Below are 13,133 nucleotides of genomic sequence, written 5' to 3'. Positions count from 1 at the left end.
CACTCCTGTACCTGCATTTCTCTCTTGATCTCTCTTTTGTTGCATCAAGGTCTCACCTTGGCTCCCCACCCTCACACCCTCACCTTCACCATCTAAGGTGGGACTCCTCACACTCACTTTTGCCAATCCTGAAGAAATGGTTTGCATTTGTTCACTCTTTTCCTCTCCTTTTTCCTGGGAGCAACCCAGACTCTCACTCATTTCACTCCCTTCCCTCAATCCTAGGAGTGATTGCACTACCACTAAGTCTTCTGCACTTGTAATAATAGATGAAATTTGAAGCTGTGCAGAGACACTCGAAAGATAAGGGATATCCGTCGGGTTAGCAGTTTGACTATCCGACGGATAACTGCTGTTAAGCTTATCCGTCGGGATAAAATCACTACTCGATGGATGAACAATATCCATCGAGTGAGTAGAAATGAATGAGTTTGGAGTGGAAACTATTATGGACTCTGTGCAGATTGATGAGAATTTTGGCACAGATGTCTCAACAGTTTCAGAAAGAAATGGCAAGTGAGCCAACAAATCATCTAGAAGATGATGCTCACTTGCTTGGATTTTTGGCTTCTCCAGGAGAGCTAAAGATGGAAAATTTGGAAGTGATGTGTTTATCATGTCAACATCCAAGGAGTGTATGGGAAATTTGGTGTTTCAGGTGCTTCTATTATTAAAGATTTTGGTTGTAACTCCACATTTATTGGAGCCACATCAACCTGACTTTGAGAAGGTGCAGTGACTGTGTCTTTAGCACCAGTTTGCACAGTGTGTAAACCCTGTGCACCCCTAAGGGTCTTTGATTTCTTCTTTCTAGTGTAAGTTTGGGGTGAGCTTGTGTCCCTTACCCTTTTGGCCTGTGCTCTTGGATGAGAGCTTTGTTCAATAGTCACATCCTTTTGGGAGGATGCAACTAGTAATGAGCTTATATCCTTATTAAGCACTGCAGTTTGTTGAGAAACTGCAGTGTGGCTAGGCTGGGAAACACTCACCTCTCAAACCTTATCCTTAGGGTTTCTTTGATGTTCAGCCTGTCCCTCACCTTTCTTACCAACCTTCACACTCCCCTCTTTTGGTTTGGTGGATTTTGCAACTGGCATCTTTTGAGAGACAACAGAGGGGGTTTTCTTTGACTTTGTTTTTGAAATTTTGGGTTTGGTAGCTTGGGTAGGCAACTGTTGGGTCAATGACACAGTTGCCATGGCTACACTGGAATGCAAAGAAGTTTGTGAGGCTGGAAGAGTAGAGACAGTTGAACTTACCTCACTTACCTGAGGTGTCTCCATAACTGGAAAGTAGAAGAGTGGCACCTCTTTGTGATGGTTTGCCCTGTTTAAATCTGCAATGATTCTTCTTTCTTGAACCCAAAATTCTAATTTGTTGGTTGGGTTCTCAAGCACAATATCCTCCGAGAGGTGCTTAGCAAGCATCATTAAAAATCTAGCATGGTAAACATTTTTACCCCTCTTATTTAGCTCCCCTAACTTAAACCCCAACTCAAATATGACAAGATCACTAAAGTTGAAGAATTTGTCAGTCACTAGCATGTAAAGCATGTTAAGCATAGAGATATTAACTAAATCAAAATTGCTAATTTTTCCAGAAAATACTTTAGTAACTACATCACACAGATAACTTCACTCATTCCTAAGACCCAATCTCCTAATCTCACTTAATTTAGAAGTAGAGAGTGCATAACCCATGAAATTGAACATATTAACAATATCAGTGTTTGTGTGTGGAGAAGTTACATTGTTATTAGGAAATTTGAAACATGCTTTAACAATATCACTATTAATACAGAATTCGTTACCTTTAATAGTGAAAGTGACATTCTTATCAGTTGAGTTGTATGTTGCAGTCGTCCACATTTCTTCAACAACCTCACAGTAAATGGTGGGTGATTCCAGCATGGCATAGTTGAGTTTGCAGTTCTTCACAAAATCCATCATTTTGTGGTAGTCCCCAGACTACTGAATTCTCTTGTTCACTAAAGCTGTGAAGTTGTTCTTCTCCTAGATAAATCCAGTTTGAGACATGATCTTGATGACTGGTGCCATTGTTAGAGAGTAAAAACTTGCAGAGAGAGAGTAAGTGCTTTTGAGAAAGAGAGAAGTTAGAGCAGATGATTTGAGAATGATAAAAGAAAAGCAGTAAAAATGAATTGTGCTTTTATACTCTCTCAAAAAATAACTGTAAAAAATAATAAAGTAAAATAAAGTAACCAATAAGAATTTCCCAAAATAGTCGTTTAAATATAAACTGTAAAAATTCCATCAATTATCTGTCGTGTTATGCGTACAAACTGTAAGTATACTCGATGGATAATGTTCAGAGAATCAACGACTAAGAATAAGACAATTCGATGGATGAGGATAAATCAGTTATCCGTCGAGACATAAAATATTCCAGAAAAATAATTGATTTTATTAGCAGATTGTATACCGACGGATGATCAAACATTATCCGTCGAGATGTAAATTTTGACTTAGCCAAAATTTCATCCAAGACTGAAAAATCAATTAAATTTCTGGCTGCATTACAACTTGCAAATAATTTGAAAAGATTCAAAAGTAATTAAGCATACCTAACTCACTCACCAACCTTGAAAAGGTTGATTAATCCAGTGGTTTGGTAAATATATCTGCAAGCAGCTTTTCACTTGGAACAAAATGTAGTTCCACAGTACCATTCATTACATGTTACCTTATGAAGTGGTACTTGATATCTTTGTGCTTTGTTCTTGAATGCTGTACTGGGTTTTCAGTGATGGCAATTGTACTTGTGTTATCACAGAAAATAGGAATCCTTTCCACTTGCAGACCATAGTCTAGCAATTGGCTTTTCATCCACAGAATTTGTGCACAACAACTGCCAACAACAATATATTCAGCTTCAGCTGTGGAAGTAGAAACTGAATTTTGCTTTTTACTGAACTAGGACACAAGCTTGTTTCCCAGAAATTGACAGGTCCCTGTTGTACTTTTTCTATCAATTCTACAACCTGCATAATCTGCATCTGAATAAACATTTAGATCAAAACCAGAATCTCTAGGGTACCAAATGCCAAGTTTTGGTGTTCCCTTGAGATATCAGAAAATTATCTTAATAGCTACTAAGTGAGATTCTGTAGGATCATCCTAAAATCTAGCAGAAAGACATATAACAAACATTATATCTGACCTACTAGCTGTTATGTACAAAAGTGAGCCAACCATGCCTCTATAAGTTGAAATATCCATAGACTTTTCAATAGTGTTTAATTCAAGCTTAGTTGCAGTGGCCACGGGAGTTTTTGCAGATGTGCAATCCATTAGATCAAACTTCTTTAAAAGATCATATATGTATTTAGTTTGACTAATGAATATTTCATCACTAACTTGCTTTACTTGTAAACCAAGAAAGTAAGTTAGTTCTCCCATCATGCTCATTTCATACTTACTTTGCATCAATTTGGCAAACTTTTTGCAAAGTTTTTCATCTGTAGAGCCAAAAATAATGTCATCTACATAAATTTGAACAAGTATACTAGAGCCATTAACATTTCTAAAGAATAAAATTTTGTCTACAGTACCTCTAGTGAAGTGATTCTTTAAAAGAAACTTTGACAAAGTGTCATACCAGGCTCTAGGTTCTTGCTTCAGTCCATAAAGTCCTTTCAAAAGATAGTAGACATATCCTGGAAAATTTGGATCTTCAAAACCAGAAGGTTGACTAACATAGACTTCCTCCTCCAAATCTCCATTCAGAAAGGCACTTTTGACATCCATTTGATAGACCTTGAAATTGGCATGGGCTGCATAAGCTAAGAAAATTCTGATGGGTTCAAGTCTTGTAACAGGGGCAAAAGTTTTATCAAAATCTATTCCTTCTTGTTGACAGTAGCCCTTAGCAACCAATCTAGCTTTGTTCCTGACTACTATGCCATATTCATACATCTTGTTTCTGAATACCCATTTGGTGTCTATTGGATTTTTTCCTTTAGGCTTGGGTACCAGCTTCCGTACCTTATTCCTTTCAAATTAGTTTAGCTCCTCCTGCATAGCTAAAATCCAATCAGGATCCAATAAAGCTTCTTCTACCTTCTTTGGTTCTTCCTTAGAGAGGAAGCTGCTATATAGACATTCTTCTTGAGTTGCTCTCCTTGTTTGAACTCTAGAAGATACATCACCAATGATGAGCTCAAAGGGGTGGTCCTTTGTCCATTTCCTTTGTTGAGGTAAATTAGCTCTATTGAAGAGGCCTCATTGTTGTCTTGATGTGTGATTGAGTTTTAATTATTAGAAACTTCCCCTGAGTTTATGGATCTTAAATTAGAGAAAGGGGAACTTTCTGTAAGTGATCTATTCTGACTTCCAGCTTCTATTAATGCCCCGACGGATGATGAATTTTGAGTACTGACGGATGAGGCTGGTTGTCTCCCAACGGATAAAGCAGATTGTCTCCCGACGGATGAAGCATTTTGCAACTCGACAGATGTTGAATTTTGTACTTCATTGGTAGTGGATTTTTCTGCATTATCCTTTGATACTATTTCTTGATCACTTTCATCACCACTGTCATCACTAACCATCTCCATATTGTCAAATTTCAGGCTCTCATGGTAATCTCCATCTTGCAGTCCTTCAATCTTTTTATCATCAAACACAACATGTATTGATTCCACAACAATGTTAGTTCTCAGATTGTAGACTCTGTATGCTTTACCAACAACATATCCAACAAAAATTCCTTCATCTGATTTAGCATCAAACTTCCCATTCTGATCAGTTTGATTTCTCAAGATATAACATTTGCAGCCAAAAGACATGAAGAAAGTTTAGAGTTGGCTTCTTGTTCTTGAACAATTGATAGGGATTCATGCATTTTGCTTGATTAACTAGAGAAATATTCTGAGTATAGCATGCAGTATTTACAGTTTCAGCCCAGAAATATATTGGTAACTTAGATCTTTCAAGCATTGTCCTTGCAGCTTCAATAAGTGATCTGTTCTTTCTTTCTACTACTCCATATTGTTATGGAGTTCTTGCTGCTGAAAACTCATGCAAAATCCCATTTTTTTCACAAAATGCTCTCATGACAGAATTCTTGAATTCAGTTCCATTATCACTTCTGATTCTTCTAACTTTGAAATCAAGATGATTGTTGACTTGCCATGTGTGATTGATGATGATTTCACTAGCCTCATCTTTGGACTTAAGGAAATATGTCCAAGAGAACTTTGAGAAATCATTTACAATTACTAGGCAAAATATTTTCCTTGAGATGGACAACACATTGACTGGTCCAAACAAATCCATGTCTAGCAGTGGAAAAGGTTCTTCAATTGTTGAATCAAGCTTCTTTATGAATGATGCTTTAATTTGCTTTCCCTTTTGGCAAGCATCACACAGTCCATCCTTATAAAACTCCACTTGAGGAATGCCTCTAACCATTTCTTTCTTTACAAGTTCATTCATGGTCTTGAAGTTTAGATGGGATAACTTCTTGTGCCATAGACAACTTTCATCTTGACTTGCTTTACTGAGAAGACAAGTAACAAATTTTGCATTTGATGAGTTAAAGTCAGCTAGGTGCACATTCCCTTTTCTCACTCCAGTGAGAACCACTTTGTTGCTTCTCTTATTTGTCACAACACATACTTCTGAGTTTAATGTTACTGAATTGCCTTTGTCACACAGCTGGCTGATGCTCAACAGATTATACTTGAGACCATCCACTATGACAGCCTCCTCAATGATGACATTGTCTTTTGAAATTAAGCCATATCCCACAGTATAACCCTTGCTATCATCTCCAAAAGTAATACTTGGGCCAGCTCTCTCCTTGAACTCTGTGAGCAGGGTAGAATCACCAGTCATGTGTCTTGAACAACCACTATCCAAGATTCTTTCTGTTTCCCTACACACATTAAAATCAAGTTAAGTTAATTTTGGTACCCAAGTTTCCTTGGGTCCTGCCTTGTTAGCTTTCTTCTTCTGTTTCTTAGGTTTGATTTCATTTGACTTGGGGATATCAGATTCATCCTTAGTCATTTGAGTTGGACCATTGAAACCATTCATTTCAACAAAATTATCTTGCACACTTTGATTAACAGGAAATGTCATGCTACTAGTAAACATGTTATTCCAGTAGGGCATGCTAAATGGCATTTGAGGCATACTAAATGCAGCATAATAAGGATTAGGTGCAAATGGCATATTAGCAAACTGTGCATTCATATTCTGTGTAGACATAGCATTCATAGGCATAGAAGGCATGTCATTCATGTTGGGAAAAGGAGGTGGCACAGATATGGAAGTAGGCATAGCAGTTTTGCAGTTAACAGACAGATGATTTACACTACCACACTTAACACAAATTTTTCTAGGAGCATACTTATCAGGTGTGTAGTTGTTATGTTTGTTAATCCCCACTTTACCATTTCTATTGTTTATCTTTTTAGCCTCTGTTTTAACCTCAATCTTTTCTAGACTGTCATTCAATTTCTTGATAGACAGATGTCCAACATTCACTTTCTTCTCCTTCCTCACTTGACTAGATTCTCCTGAAATGAAGTTTTTGGAAACTAATCCATATTGATCATTTAACTTGGCAAGTTTGGCTTTACTCACAGGTTTGATCACAGCCGACGGATGAGGATTTATGTCACTCGACGGATAATCCTTTTGATTATCCGACGGATGACTCTCATCATCTGTCGAGTCCACATTTGTTAGCAATACTTCAACCAAATTGGATTCCAGCTTCTCCTTATTCTTCTTCCAGGTTGCATCACAAAAGGACTCAATACCTTGAACTTTGGTGATTTGAGAATGAATATTTCTAGATGTTTTCCATGCCTTAATCACCTCCTGTTCTCGTTCAAGCTGCTTCTTCAAGATCTCTTCTTTCTTCAAGGACTTAGTTAATTCATCCTTAACAATTTTACACTCAATTCTCAATTTTTCAAATTCAATAAACTGAGATTCTAGCACATTATTCCTCTCACTTAAAAACAAATTGTTTTCTTTGATTTTAGCATTTTCCTTAGTAAGAGACTTAAGTGTAACACGCAAATGATATAATTCCGTAGACATGTCATTTATTGCATCATTAAACTCAGCTTTAGATAAATATGAAAGGTTAGTGGTGATTACCTGATTACTTGAAGAACTTGTCTCTGCTTCATCAGACTTGGCCATTAGGGCTAGATTGACATAGCTGGCATCCTCATCCAGACCATCTAGTGCCCAGTCATTTTCTTGTGTAATGAAAGCCCTTTCCTTTTTTTCGAGCAACCCAAAATATTTCTGTTTATAATCCACAGGCTCAAACTTCTTCTTGCTGGAATCTGACTTTCTACATTCACTGGCAAAGTGCCCTGCCAAGCCACATTTGAAATAGTTGAATTTTGATTTATCCACCATGTTTCTATTTGGCATAGCTGCTCCAAAGTTTTTCTTAAACTTGAGCTTAGCAAATCTTCTGTAAATAAATGCTAGATGTTCGTCAATGTCATCCATATCATCTTGGATCAAAGAATCTTCATTTTCTGCTACCAGCCCCTTGCCCTTGTTTTCACAGACCTTTGAAGTAGACTCAACAGCTTCTATCTTCATCTCCTTCTCTTTTTCTAACTCAACAACCAGTGCAATGGATCCTCCTTTCTTTCCCCCTTTCTCCATTCTTTCATCTTGCTATATTTCAAACTCATAAGTCTTTAGGATTCCATACAGTCTCTCTAGTGTAAACTCCTTGTAATCTTGTGAGTTTCTCAAGGAGACTGTCATTGGTTTCCATTCTTTTGGTAGGGATCTCAGAAATTTGAGGTTAGAATCTTTGGTTTGGTAGACTCTTCCATGTAGCTTTAGTGCATTTAGTAGCTTTTGAAATCTACTAAAGATATCAGTGAGAGTTTTGTTAGTCCCTTAACAATGTAGCAAGAATTACAGAAGGGGGGTTGAATGGAATTCTTGAACCTTTTTCTTGAAATAAAAATGTTCAACTCGATTATAGATATATTTGTTTTGATTAGCACAATGCGGAATATAAACTTAAATGAATCAAAACACAAGTAATTAAAAACAAGAGTCTTTAAAAACTTTCTGGTGGATTTAAACAATTCCACCAGAGATACATATAATATATCGGGAGGACTCTGTGTGCAGAAATGCTCACAGCTGCTTACAAAATAGAACTACTGAGAATACAGGAAATGCTAAAGATTATGCTTACAAAGATTTCTCTGTTTTTGAGTTTCTCTCAGTTATCTAAGTTATCTTTCTATTTGCTACTCTCTTGGTTTATATAATACCAAGATTACAAAGTCAAAAAGACTGAACAAATATAAAATCTAACAGTCTTAATCTTTGCTGCTTTTCGTCCTCTATTACCCAGTTAATGGGCTTCCACAATGTGTTTATATCCAACTCGACGGCTGTGTGTCAGCTTTCACTGTTCAACTGATGTTTGAATTCTTGATAAGATCATCCGTCGACTTTCAGATCATCCGTCGATGACTTAATTGATCATCCGTCGACTGCTATGTTAAACATCCGTTGATAGTCATTTGATCATCCGTCGAAGGCTTTGTTAATCATCCATCGGTAGCTATTTTGGAACTTGACTTCATTTCACTTATACAGAATTACAAGACATTACTTATGTACAATTAATCAACCTATTCTGCATATCTAGTTAAAGTCAACATGACTTATATGCTACTACAGATTTTATACAAAGGTGCATACATCACTGTGCTACAAACTTATTATTACATAAGCTACTCACTCGATGGATAATAAGTTAATCATCCGTCGGGACTATAATGAGTTATTCTTCGGGACTATAATTCTTTTCCGTCGAGTGCTACATTATTTCACTAAGTAAAATCTACTTAGATGTTTTGTTTAAGTGATCATCAAGTACACAACATATTCACAACAATCTCCCCCAATTTATGTCTACTGGAATTGTAGCCATAAATTAAGAGATACTTGATGATAACAAAACATCCTAAACATATATCTTTGAAGATAAGTAGATAAAACTGAAAGTTCTTCAATTAAACAAAATGTACAAGGTTTGGCTTACAGTCAGTTCAAGATGCTCCTCTAGCCTGAGCAGGTTTTTCTAGTTTCTTGAAGGTCTAGATCTTCTTCCAAGCTTTCTGTTGTTTTCTTCAATTTGATTCTGGAGCTGTCTGTGGAATTCTAGTTCATCAGATTCTGAGAGATCTAGCATTTCTTGCATCTCCAAGAGAGTCTCATTGCTAGAGATGCTCAATTGGTCTTCTAGTCTGAAGAATCTTCTCACACCCTTGTCATCCATGAATTCCATCAGCCAGTAGGGCCTTAGATGCACTCTTCTCCCTGTGTATGGGATGATTAGAGTCTTTGGGAGTGCATCTTTAGCTCTGACACTCCTCAGCTCTTCAATCTTCTTCAATACTAGTCTTCTTGCAGTTACATTGAACCCAAAGTTTTTCTTGAAGGATGAATAGACTTTGATCAACACAAGCTTGGCTTTCTTGAAGTATCCTGTGAAGAGGCCACTGAATCTCCTTTCCTCCTTTGTACTTGAACACCAACCTTTCAGGTAGGTTTCTGTATGCATCAATTGCCCTTACTTCATTCAGTTCCTCCAGATAAAGGTTTAGATCTGAGAATTCTTTGATGTCACACAAGTACAAGTAGTCTCCCCTGTTGACCTTGGGTTGAGCTTTAACTACTAACTTGGACTTGAGAGGTGACAGCTTCACTTTCTTGACTGCCCTTGATTTTGTCCTTTTTGGCTTGGTAGGGATTGGCAAGTTGAAGTCACGAATCGGTAATTTATCCCACTCTATTGGCTCATCCTTTGGCACAATAGGCTCTCCATGTATGTTCCTGTAGGGGTCCACCACCCTTATGTCTTCAAATACCACAGAGGGCTTTGATGATTGAGTTTTAGCTGGTGTGGATTCCTTAGGAAATTGATCTTCCAATTCCTTGTCAACAACATCCAGTTTCCTTTTAGTTCTTCTAGCCAATTCTTTCTTTCTTGGGGATTTCTTCTGTTCTTCAATCTTCTTCTTTGATTCAGCAGCTTCAGATGGTTGAGAAGGAATTTGTTGAGAAGAATTCACAGCCTGTAGCTTGGCCAAGATAACAATCTGTTCTTTATTTTGTTTAGACTTCTTTGCATCTAGAGCAGCTTGCCTATTTTCCTGCTTTAATCTGGCTTTTTCTTCTTTCTTTGCTTGAGCAAACTGTGGATGTCCGGCTACCATACAAATTTCCTTTCCATTTCTGACTATCTTAGCAAATCTCCTTTTTGAAGCTGAATCAGCTGGATCTTTATAGAAGACAATGGATCTTGACAGAAGCTTCTTTTCATCAGGCTTGGGTGTCTCATAAACAGTGTCCAAGGGATTCTTCAAAGATGATTTTGGATAATTTGCCCTTGTTTTGAGAATTATTTCAGCCTTTTATGATTTGATGCAGGAAGATTGTCCTTTTTCCAGATAGTTCATGCTCATCTCATTCACACTGATTGGCTTGACATGAGAGTGATGGATGGCTGACTTAACTGGCTCCTCAACTAGTTTAAACTATTTCTGAATTTCCTCATCAATCTTTTCCCAGTTGATTAAGCTCAACTTTCCTTTTTCAACAACTTTCAAATTTGCTGCTGCTTCAATTAGATCTATACCATCTGCAACTGGTGGCTTGGAGATAGTAATTGAAGGTACAATTACTTTGCTGATTTGTACTTGAAGTTTCTCCCCCTCTGTTGGTCCTTTCTCCCCTTACTTGATTCTCTCTCCCCCTTTTTGTTATCATCAAGTTGAGGAGTTAGGCCTTGTGCTTTAGCCAGTTGCATGAGAAGATTTGTCTGAGTCTGTTGATTTTGAAGAAGAATAGCCACTGAATCTTCAATAACTTGAACTCTATTTTCCAGCTTGGCTAACTTCTTTTCAGATTCTGATTATCTCCTTAATCTTAGTAGTAGATCTTGCATGGTACCATATGGCATTACTGAATCCAACTTCTCAGAGTTATAGGTCTTCGAGTCAGCTATATCTCTTTTCAATTCATCCACACTGAGATTCTGTCTTAAGTGCTGGATCTTCATTAGATGTAGAGAGTCTAGGTGAGCTTGAAGAACAGCCTTGGTACCAGCATCTGAAGTTTCCTGAAGGGCCTGTTGAATAGCTATTACTTGTTTGACCAAAGACACCTCAAATTGTCCTGGTGTAGATTCCTTTGCCCATGCCCATTCAGGTAAACTTAAAGCAGAACTTGGGCCTTTAGCTCCTCCTAAGTTCATGCTTCCATCCAAAGAACCAGAGTCATCATCATTAGAATTTACTCCAAATTCTTCAGATGGCTCTCCAGCTTGAGAAGGCATCCTGTTAACAGTAGCTTTATCTCTTTGAAGAGATTCTGTGGTGTGCACCAAATTCAAAGTCTGCTCTGCCTCCACATTGCCCTGAGCAGCCAACAATTGATAGGTTGACACAGGATGAGTAAAAGTGTCAGCATCCAAGGAAATGTTATCAATTTTAGCTTTGTAAAGTTGCTAAAATTGTCTTCCCTTTTCAGCATCATCCACAATCATTGACTCACTAGCAATGGCTGGATCCACCCTTGTTTCTCCTGTACCTGCCTTTCTCTCATATTCTCTCTTTTGTTGCATCAGGGTCTCACCCTGGCTCCCCACCCTCACACCCTCACCTTCACCTACTAAGGTGGGACTCCTCTCACTCACTTTTGCCAATCCTGAATAAATGGATTGCTGAGATTCACTCTTTTCCTCTCCTGGGAGCAACCTAGTCTCTCACTCAAAGCACTCTCCTCTCTCAGTCCTAAGAGTGATTGTATTACCACTAAATCTTCTGCACTAGAAATAATTGAAGTTTGAAGTTGTGCAGAGACACTCGACGGATAAGTGATATCCATCGGGTGAGTGGTAAAGCTATCCGACGGATAACTGCTGTTAAGCTTATCCGTCGGGATACAATCACTACTCGATGGATGAGCAATATCCATTGAGAGAGTAGAAATGAATGAGGTGGGAAGAGAAACTATTGTTGACTCTGTGTTGATTGAGGTTATTTGAGGCACAGATGTCACAATAGTATCTGAAAGAATTGGCAAGTGAGCCAACAAATCATCTAAAAGATGATGCTCACTTGCACTAGATTTTGGCTTCCCCGACAGAGTTAAAGAAGGGGAATCAGGAATTGAAGTGTTTATCATATCCACTTCCAGTGAGTTAGTTGGTGAATATGGTGTTTTATTGGCTTCTATTATAAGAGATTTTGGCTGTGACTCCACATTTATTGGAGCTACATCAATCTGAATTTGAGAAGGTGCAGGGACTGTGTCTTAAGCACCAGTTTGCACTGTGTGTGTGCCCTGTGCATCCCTATTTGTTTTGGATTTCTTCTTTCTAGTGTAAGTTTAGGGTGAGCTTGTGTCCCTAACCCTTTTGGCCTGTGCTCTTGGATGAGAGCTTTGTTCAATAGCCACATCCTTTTGGGAGGATGCAGCTAGAAGTGAGCTTTTGTCCTTTTTAAGCACTGCAGTTTGTTGGGAAACTGCAGTGTGGCTAGGCTGGGATTCACTCAACTCTCCAACCTTATCCTTGGGGTTTCTTTGATGTTCACCCCTTCCCTCACCTATCTGACCCTCCTTCACACTCCCCTCTTTGGCTTTGGTAGATTTTTCAACCGGTACCTTTTGAGAGATACCAGAGGGGGTTTTCTTTGATTTGGATTTGGAAATTACAGTTATTTTGGCAGCTTTGGTAGGAAACTATTTGGTCATTGTCACAGTTGCCATAGCTATGCTTGAAGTCAAAGAAATAGAGGAGATTGGAATAGTTGAGGGTATGGATTAACTTACCTCACTTACCTGAGGTGTCATCATTACAGGGAAATAGAACATTGGCACATCCCTATGGTGGTTGGCTCTGTTCAAATCTGCAATGATTCTTCTCTCTTGAACCCAACAAGCTAATTTGTTGTTTGGGTTCTCAAGTGCAATTTCTTGACAAAGATAGTTAGCCAATAGCATAAAAAATCTAGCATAATATATGTTCTTTCCCCTTTTGGCTAACTCACCTAGTTTAAAACCTAACTCATATATGACAAGGTCACTGAAATTGTA

Source organism: Apium graveolens, chromosome 4, assembly GCF_009905375.1.
Source record: "Apium graveolens cultivar Ventura chromosome 4, ASM990537v1, whole genome shotgun sequence".
Classification (NCBI taxonomy): Eukaryota; Viridiplantae; Streptophyta; class Magnoliopsida; order Apiales; family Apiaceae; genus Apium; species Apium graveolens.
Note: the sequence above shows the minus strand (reverse complement) of the source record.